Genomic DNA, 8288 nt, shown 5'->3' with positions numbered 1-8288 from the left:
TCTTGAACACCTCCAGAAACTTCCCGAACTGTCTATCCAACTTTTGTTGCTGCAATCTCTTAGGAAAAGGTGGTGGAGGATAGAGCTGTTTCTCCCCTGTATTTGCCTCAGGCAGAGTGTGTTCAACAGTAATCTTCCTTGGTTCCGCCGCTTTCTCCTTTTGCTTAGATTCTTCATCTCTAATTTCAGCTTCTCCTTCTTTTGCCTTTTCAGCATCAGCAACTTTTCCAGACCTTAAGGTAATAGCCTTGACTTGCTCTTTAGCTTCCTTCCTGTCTGGTACTTCCGTGTCACTGGGAAGAGTGCCAGGTTGACGATTGAGCACTGCATTGGCTAATTGACCGATTTGATTTTCCAAGGTCTTGATAGAAACCGCCTGACTCTTGCATAACAGCTTAAGTTCCTCAAAATCAGCACTAGTAGGTGCAGATGTACTTCCCTGTTGAGGATATGATTGCCTTGTAGCATATTGCTATGGTTGCTGGAATCCAGGTGGGTTAAACTGTTTACTCACTCTTTGCTGATATGGTGGCTGAATAGCATTCTGATTATTCCCCCAGCTGAAATTTCGATGATTTCTGTTGTTAGGATGATAGGTCGCTGGCACAGGCTACTGTTGTCGCTGATAATTATTCACATACTGAACAGATTCGTTGACAAGAGAACACTGATCCGTAGCATGAGAACCTGCACAAAGCTCACAAACCATATCTATTTGATTAACTCCATATGTAGCCAGAGAATCAACCTTCATTGATAGCGCTTGGAGCTGGGCTGCAATAGCGGTGGCTGCATCAACTTCCAGAATACCTGCTACCTTGCCTGACGTCATCCTCTGAGTTGGGTTTTGATGCTCATTTGCAGCCATCGTCTCTATAAGATTATACGCCTCAGTATAGCTTTTAGCCCATAAGGCGCCTCCAGCTACTGCATCGAGCATAGGCCGAGATTGGGCCCCTAAACCATTATAGAAACCAGTGATCACCATCCAATCCAGCATTCCATGATGTGGACATTTTCTCAACATTTTCTTGTAGCGTTCCCAAGCCTCGCACATAGATTCTGTAGGTTGCTGCGCAAACTGAGTAAGAGCACTCCTCATAGCAGCAGTCTTTGCCATCGAATAAAACTTCACCAGAAACTTTTGCGCAAGATCTTGCCACGTAGTGATGGACCCAGCTGGTTCAGAATGTAACCAGTCTTTAGCCTTGTCCCTCAGTGAGAATGGGAAAAGCCTCAACTTGATAGCCTTATCAGTCACGCCATTATACTTAAAAGTGCTGCAGATCTCGACAAAATACCTTATGTGCATGTTGGGGTCTTCAGTTGCCGCTCCTCCAAAAGAAACAGAATTCTGCACCATCTGAATAGTGCCCGACTTGATTTCAAAGGTGTTAGCTTGAATAGCCGGATGAAGGATGCTTGACTGAATGTCATCAATTTTAGGCCGAGAAAAATCTATAAGAGCTGGATCAGCTTGAACAATACGATCTCCCATGTTTACTGGTTCTTTCCGCTCAGTTCCTGAATCCGAGTCCTCAAAATCTAACTTCTCCGGAATATCAAGAACTTCGTCTGTCTCCTCAGCTGTATCTAAAGTCCTCTTGCGAGCACGAGAATGAGTTTGCATAAACGCTTGCTAAAGTACTTGAAACACAACCGGAAACAATAATTAACTACTACGTCCTAATCACTGAGTCCTAATGACCAATTATGGTAAGTACATAAACTAAACAAATACGCCGAGTCCCCGGCAGCGGCGCCAAAAACTTGTTAGGGCGAAAACACGCGCTAATATTCACGCAAGTATACGCGTTCGCAAGTAATATAGAATACTTTCTAGTTCGTTCCCACAGAGACTCAGACTAAATTATTGTCTAATTAAACTCACTCACCAATGTATGATTACTTCTCAATGTTAAGACACTAACACTTAAGATTGTTGATTAAATATTAACTATAATTAACTACTTAATTAATCACTTACTTAACACTTCAAATTATCAATAATAAAACACTCATGAGATCACAACTTCATTATTACTTTCTTCAATAGCCATTGTTATTACCTTTAGCATGTGACAGTGATGATATTAATCGAATAACATGAAACTGATAAAAGCCAACTTTCATTATACTAATACCATTCTACCAAACATCCACAATTAAGATAGAAGTTGAATAGTCATCAATTATATTGAGTTCCTATATGTCTACAGAAATTGACAACACAATGATTTAAGCACAAGTTATTCCTTTTGATTACATAGGGCAAATAAAACTGTTAGAGTTACCCACTAATCATGCACAACGTACATGAACCTATGCTAGCATGGCAAGTTCTAAATCTCAAGATCCACTGTCGCTTCACAAGAGATTAACACCCTATCTTATATGTTCGCGACACACATAAGACGAATACGCACAACCAATATTAGATATCATACAATCATCACACACTAAAGTATTAAATAATTACTAAAGAATTCCATAATAAATCCGGTGCAACCCCATGATCACGATTAGCCCATAATAGCACTTATCGTCATCATGGGTTCATATGAAATCATGATAAACAAACACAAGAAAATAATAACTAAACTAATTATATTTAAACAGAGTACGTCACAAGAGTAAATAAGTTCAAAGTAAGAAAACTAGCATCCAACGATACAACGAAACAAGAATCACAAGAAAATATGCTTCCTCTTCGTTGCGGTGTGCTAAATCGGTCTTCTTCCTTATCTCCTTCGCTCCTTGCGTAAAAACACAATCTTCTTCAATCCACACTTGTGAAAACGTCTCAAATCTACTTATATAATAGTCCCATAAAACTCAGATTACATAGAAGTGGAAACCAAACAGAAGTAGAAGTCCTGAAATAATATAACTTTTTTCCCGACCCTGCGCGGCCGCTCAGCATAGCTGAGCGAGCGCTCAGCTTGCTACGCGGCCGCTCAGCAATGCTGAGCGGGCGCTCAGACCTCTACTGGAAAAAATCTGATTTTGCTCCGTTTCTTCGCCGTAATCTGCCCGTTTCTTTCCTCTCGCAATGGTGAACACATGCCAAGGCTTATTCTTGATGATTCCTCCCCCGAAATGCAACTAATACCCTGAAATGCATAAACACTAGAAAAACGCATCAAATACACAAAATACTTGATTTCAAGACACCAATTTAAGCCATTTTAAGATGCTCTAAGTGATATAAAATGCCACTTATCAGGAGGATGACATAACAAGGTTGAAAGGAATATGTCCTAAGTCCAATCATGTATTAGGATTTAGGAATAACTTTTTATGTAATCTGTTTTGATTTCATTGATATTAATAAAAGATTTGTTTTGTTTTTATTACGGGCTCTATCTATTTAAGTGTTTAAATAAGATATACCATAGTTTAGAGTAAAGCTTTTTATGGATTATGATGAGATCATAATAGTGAGACCTAAAAGATGATAACTCTAAACTTAAATAGTTCCTGATCATAGGATTACTAACTGGTAATTAATAATCCGCAAAGATCGGTACATACTATGCTTGCTTCATTATGAAGGATGTCTGTTCTCATAGACATTTGTGTGGTGACACTATAGCTAGTATGTAGGTGCTTATTATAGAATAAGTTCACTGAACATGACTCGCACAGCTGAACAACTGATGGAGTTCACTCACGTGTCAGCAGTTGTTCACATAGTGATAGTTGTACAAGTATCCTTAGACTTGAGGTCATCATAGTCATCTTGTGTACACTGAACTATGCTTTGGTTTAGTTCTTAGTCTCCAGGGACAATTATTAGGGCTCTACTGGGTATAGGAATTTGTACACGAAGATAGTGTATGATCAATAAAGGATCTACCCCTTCCAGTGAAGGAAGCGAATGTTCAAGGCTAATCCACTTATGCTAGTTCAGGAATCTCTGGCCAGAGTGAATGAAATTAGAAAGGAGTTTCTAATTTGCATAGAACTAAGCATAGTAAATGGTAAGTAAGTGATTAAATTAGATAGGCTTGACACAAGATCCATGCCTTGTATTTAATCAGGACATTGTAGGGTAGAAGGAGTTTATTGTACGGTAACTATTCACTGAATAGGTTCTTGGTATTCTAAGCAGTGAATTCATATTATCCGGATAGTCGCGATATGCTGAGAAGTATCCCTCACGATGTAGAATAAATATGATTAATTAATTAATCATATTTAATAAATTAGAGAATTTATATAAATAATAATAAAATAGTTTTATTATTATTTATTTCTACTACCGGCTTAATATTGAACCTACATGGTCACACCATAAAAAGAGAATGATTTAATGGTGGAGGAATTAATTAATAATGGCTGATAATTATTTATTTATGAAATAAATAATTAATTGGCAAATTTAATAATTGATTAAATGAGATTTAATTGATTATAAATTAATTAAGAAAAGTTCTTAATATTATTAATTAAGAATTTAATTTTTGGAAATTAAATCAAGAGAGAGAATTATTTCTAAAGTGTTTAGAAAAAGGATTAATAATTAAAAGGTGTTTTAATTATTAATGAGAATAATAAATGGGTTAATAATAATAATATTTTATGGGAAAATTTCAGCTGAAAATTTTGCCTATAAATATACTATTATAAACCCTATTTTCAATCCAACCCAAAAAGTTTTTAGAAAACCTAATTCTCTCCACCTCCTCCTCCTCCTTAACGTCGTTTTCTTGGTGGATACCGGTGGAGTGCTTCACGTTTGAGGAGCAGCTGCTAAGGATCTCCGATCGTTGCTTTTGGATCACTATTAAAGGTTAGTAATCGATTCATATGTTTTAATCACGATTTATATGCTTTTATTTGGATTTTATATGTGTAAAAGTGTTTTACCATGCCTCCGCTGCGATTAAAATCCAACAAAGGTGACATAAGCATGACATAAGGGAAAGAAGTGTGGTTGATTTATAACCACACAATTTTTCATGGTTAAAAATGATTAAAACAAAAAAAAAATCAACCAACCAAGGAAAATCAAAACAAGTCACAAAAACACAAAAGCTCTTCCCTTTTCTTCAAAGAAAGCTCTCGGCTTTTTCCTTATTTCAAGAGAAGAATGTTCAAAAATCAAGATCCAACCATTGTTAAATCACAAGGTAATTATCCAAGGTCCCTTATGATTAGTTATGGCTATCCTAGAAGTTTGAGCCTCCAATTCTTCATGATTCTCTTCCAATAAATCAATGAAGAAGATAATGAATAGTGTTTTCAATATTTCTAACTTGGTTTTCTTTGTTTTTCCTTTATGATCCAAGCATTCCTAAGCTATATCAAGGCTTCTTAAGGCTTCATAGCTACTCTAATCACTTCAAGGAAGGTATAACATCTCCAAACCCCAACCTTACTTTGAATATTAGGATGGTTGTGATTGTTATGGTAAAAGAGAAGCTTGATGCTTGTATGTTTAGAATTTGGGTTGGAGTTGTAGTAATTTGGATGTTGAAATCTTGTTAATTGGTTAAAGAACTTAAGTAAACTTTTAGTACATGATTGGGAAGTAGTATAAGTTGATAATATTCAGTTGTTGGGGCTGTTATGGTGAAGTATGGATGGAGTTTGGTTGTAATGTTGATTGTGGGTTGATTGTGGGTTGATTGTGGGTTGATTTGGAGTGGTATAAATTTGGGTAATCGCGTAAACATAGCCGTCGTAATGCCCGATTTACCGTAGACTGTTTTTGTTCTTAACATCAGAACTCTTGAACTCACTGTTAGGTTTTGACCATTGCCATGTTTAGATATTTCATGTTACGAGCTTCGTTTTGATATGTGGTTCGTTTGAATCCGATGAACGGTTTAGGAGAAACGACCATTTTAAGTAATGGCGTTTCGCGACCGAACCATTACCCCTCGCCTTACTTCGAAACCTTGGTTAAGGACTTTAAATGACTAATTGGGGTATGAATCAATTATGATAAGTGGATTAGGAAGTTGGTAAGGTACTTGTGAAAGAATCACCTTAAAACTCTTAATGGTTAATTTATTAAAAATGGTGGAGCCAAGGGTACTCGAGCGACTTAAGTAAATCGTTAAGCACGAAAGCGAACGTTAGGACTCTAAATGGTTAAAGTCTAGTTTCTTAAGCGACCGGGGTTTAATTCTGACTTATATTGTTGTTCATAGGTTATCGGACCCACTCTAAGCTTAAGTCTATCCGGGAGCACTCAGGCAAGTTTTCTACCCGTTATACTGTTGTTGTGATGTATACATATGTATATGCATTATCTTGTGATAGATGCATGATGGTTAATGAGCAAATTCTTGCGATATATGGTAGCATGTGATATGGTATATATGCATGACTGTTTCGTATTCTTGATACATATATCTGTTGATTCAGTTGATAATACCTATGCTAGAGATAAGCGGTAATTTGCATATACCCTTAGTATAGGGGACCCAAAGGTGAACTTTTTCTAAAACCGGGAGTGGATGCTCCCGAGTATAATATATATATATATATTTATATATATATGAATAGTTTTCAAAACTATGAATCGAATAAGGTTTATTCGATAACTTTATTTTATTATTGAATATTATCTTGAATATTCATTCGAGGGCTTATGACCCCGTTTAATTGTTATTGAATATTATTTTGAATATTCATTCGAGGGCTTATGACTCCGTTTATTTTATTAAATGAATATTATTTTGAATATTCCTTCAAGGACTTATGACTCCGATTATTTACTAAATAATATTCTTTATTTTATTAAAGAATAATGTGTCGATAATCAAAATTACTTTTGTTTATTCAAATAAGGATATTACTTTCGTATAAGTACATCTTTGATTATTTAAGATTCATTTCAAGTATAAGTTTTACAACTTCTACTTCAATTATTTTTATAAAGATTATTCTTTATGGGAATATTATTTAAATAATAATATTCAGATATTTTCTAATATATTGGGACTGATTTATTTTATTAAATTAGCATTACTCCAAACATTCTTAAAAATGTTTTCGAGTCTTCAAAATGATTTTTAAAGGTTAGGGCGGATCCCAAAACTCATTTTTATATTTAAGATCCTCATTTCGAAGGGGATTTAAATACTCGCTCAAAACCTGAGGGATCCGGCTCTGTGGTGTGTTTTATATTCGCAACAAGGTTGCTGTTTTAATAAAAGAGTTTTTGATTACTTACCCAACACTCGGGAAGTAAAATTCTTGGAATAAGTTAACCCATTAACAGGCATCGCCTGGGAAATATCGGTGAGTTTTCCTTTCCAACTAGATACGACTTCTTGGTGGAGCCGTATCAACAAGTTTTTACTTGGGGAAAGGGAGGACGAGCTTTACGTTTCAGAGTCATGGATTTCATCTGAACTAGGAGTGGCGTAAGTGGTCGAGTGGCGCCGACCCAGCCTTATTATATTGGCCCAAATGGCCCGGAAGTTCCGCTAAGACGGTCCATTCCTTAGGAGTCCAGTGTTCGGTTGACAAGTAAATTCGACTGTTTTCCTCTACATGTAGAAAATGGTGGGGTTGCGCTACTACGACTGATCATCGTAAGTGGTCTTCCTGGCGCGGCAAACTCCCGTAATGAGTTCATCATCCAATTGGATATTTCTGCAACACTACCTAGAGCACTTCGATAGAAAGGCTACGGTTGGGCGATTGTTGAGTGTTGGCAGGGTCGAGTTTCAAAATGATGTTTGCATCAAATGAAGTATCTCGTAACTTCATTTTATTTTGATGATATTTTAAAGATTGATTCTATACAAGTTTTGTCTTGTAGCATAATCTATGGGATGAACTATTTATACATTGAACGGTGGTAGTTCAAGTAGTATTCGGAAAAGATATAAGTATATTGGAGTATCTTGTAACTTCATCTTTTAAACTTATATCTAGTTAATGATTGTCTTATGAATGACAAAGGTTTCAGAAAAACGTTGAGACAAGGTTAGATATATGAGATCACCTTGCAACGATATTTTTATAAAGTTATAAACTGGAACTCTGTGGATGTTATACATGTCAGAGGATTTCAAATATTGTGAAAAGTATATATATATATATACTGAATATTTTGCGACTTGGTCGCGTTAAGATATCAAACTTGGTTCATTTCTTCTTGACCAAGACTTTCTTGAGTACTATGAGAATGCTCATATATTGTTAATCATTATACACATTATTTTGGTGGGCTTGCTGCTCACCCTTGCTTTCTTCTTTCATCACACAACATCAGATAGACAAGATGAACAAGACCAAGCTCCCAATTCACGAGCGGATAGGAA

At 36.1% G+C, this 8288-nt stretch overlaps 1 non-coding gene across 1 annotated transcript; it reads left to right on the top strand.

Moving 5' to 3' along the window:
• The first annotated feature begins 998 nt into the window (after positions 1-998).
• LOC141722663 (small nucleolar RNA R71) lies at positions 999-1105 on the top strand. Its single transcript, XR_012575670.1, has one exon. It is a non-coding gene; the product is annotated as a small nucleolar RNA R71 (small nucleolar RNA).
• The last annotated feature ends 7183 nt before the right edge of the window (positions 1106-8288 follow it).

The sequence above is a fragment of the Apium graveolens genome, chromosome 4 (genome assembly GCF_009905375.1).
Source record: "Apium graveolens cultivar Ventura chromosome 4, ASM990537v1, whole genome shotgun sequence".
Taxonomy (NCBI): Eukaryota; Viridiplantae; Streptophyta; class Magnoliopsida; order Apiales; family Apiaceae; genus Apium; species Apium graveolens.
This window is presented reverse-complemented; position numbering and strand designations above follow the sequence as displayed.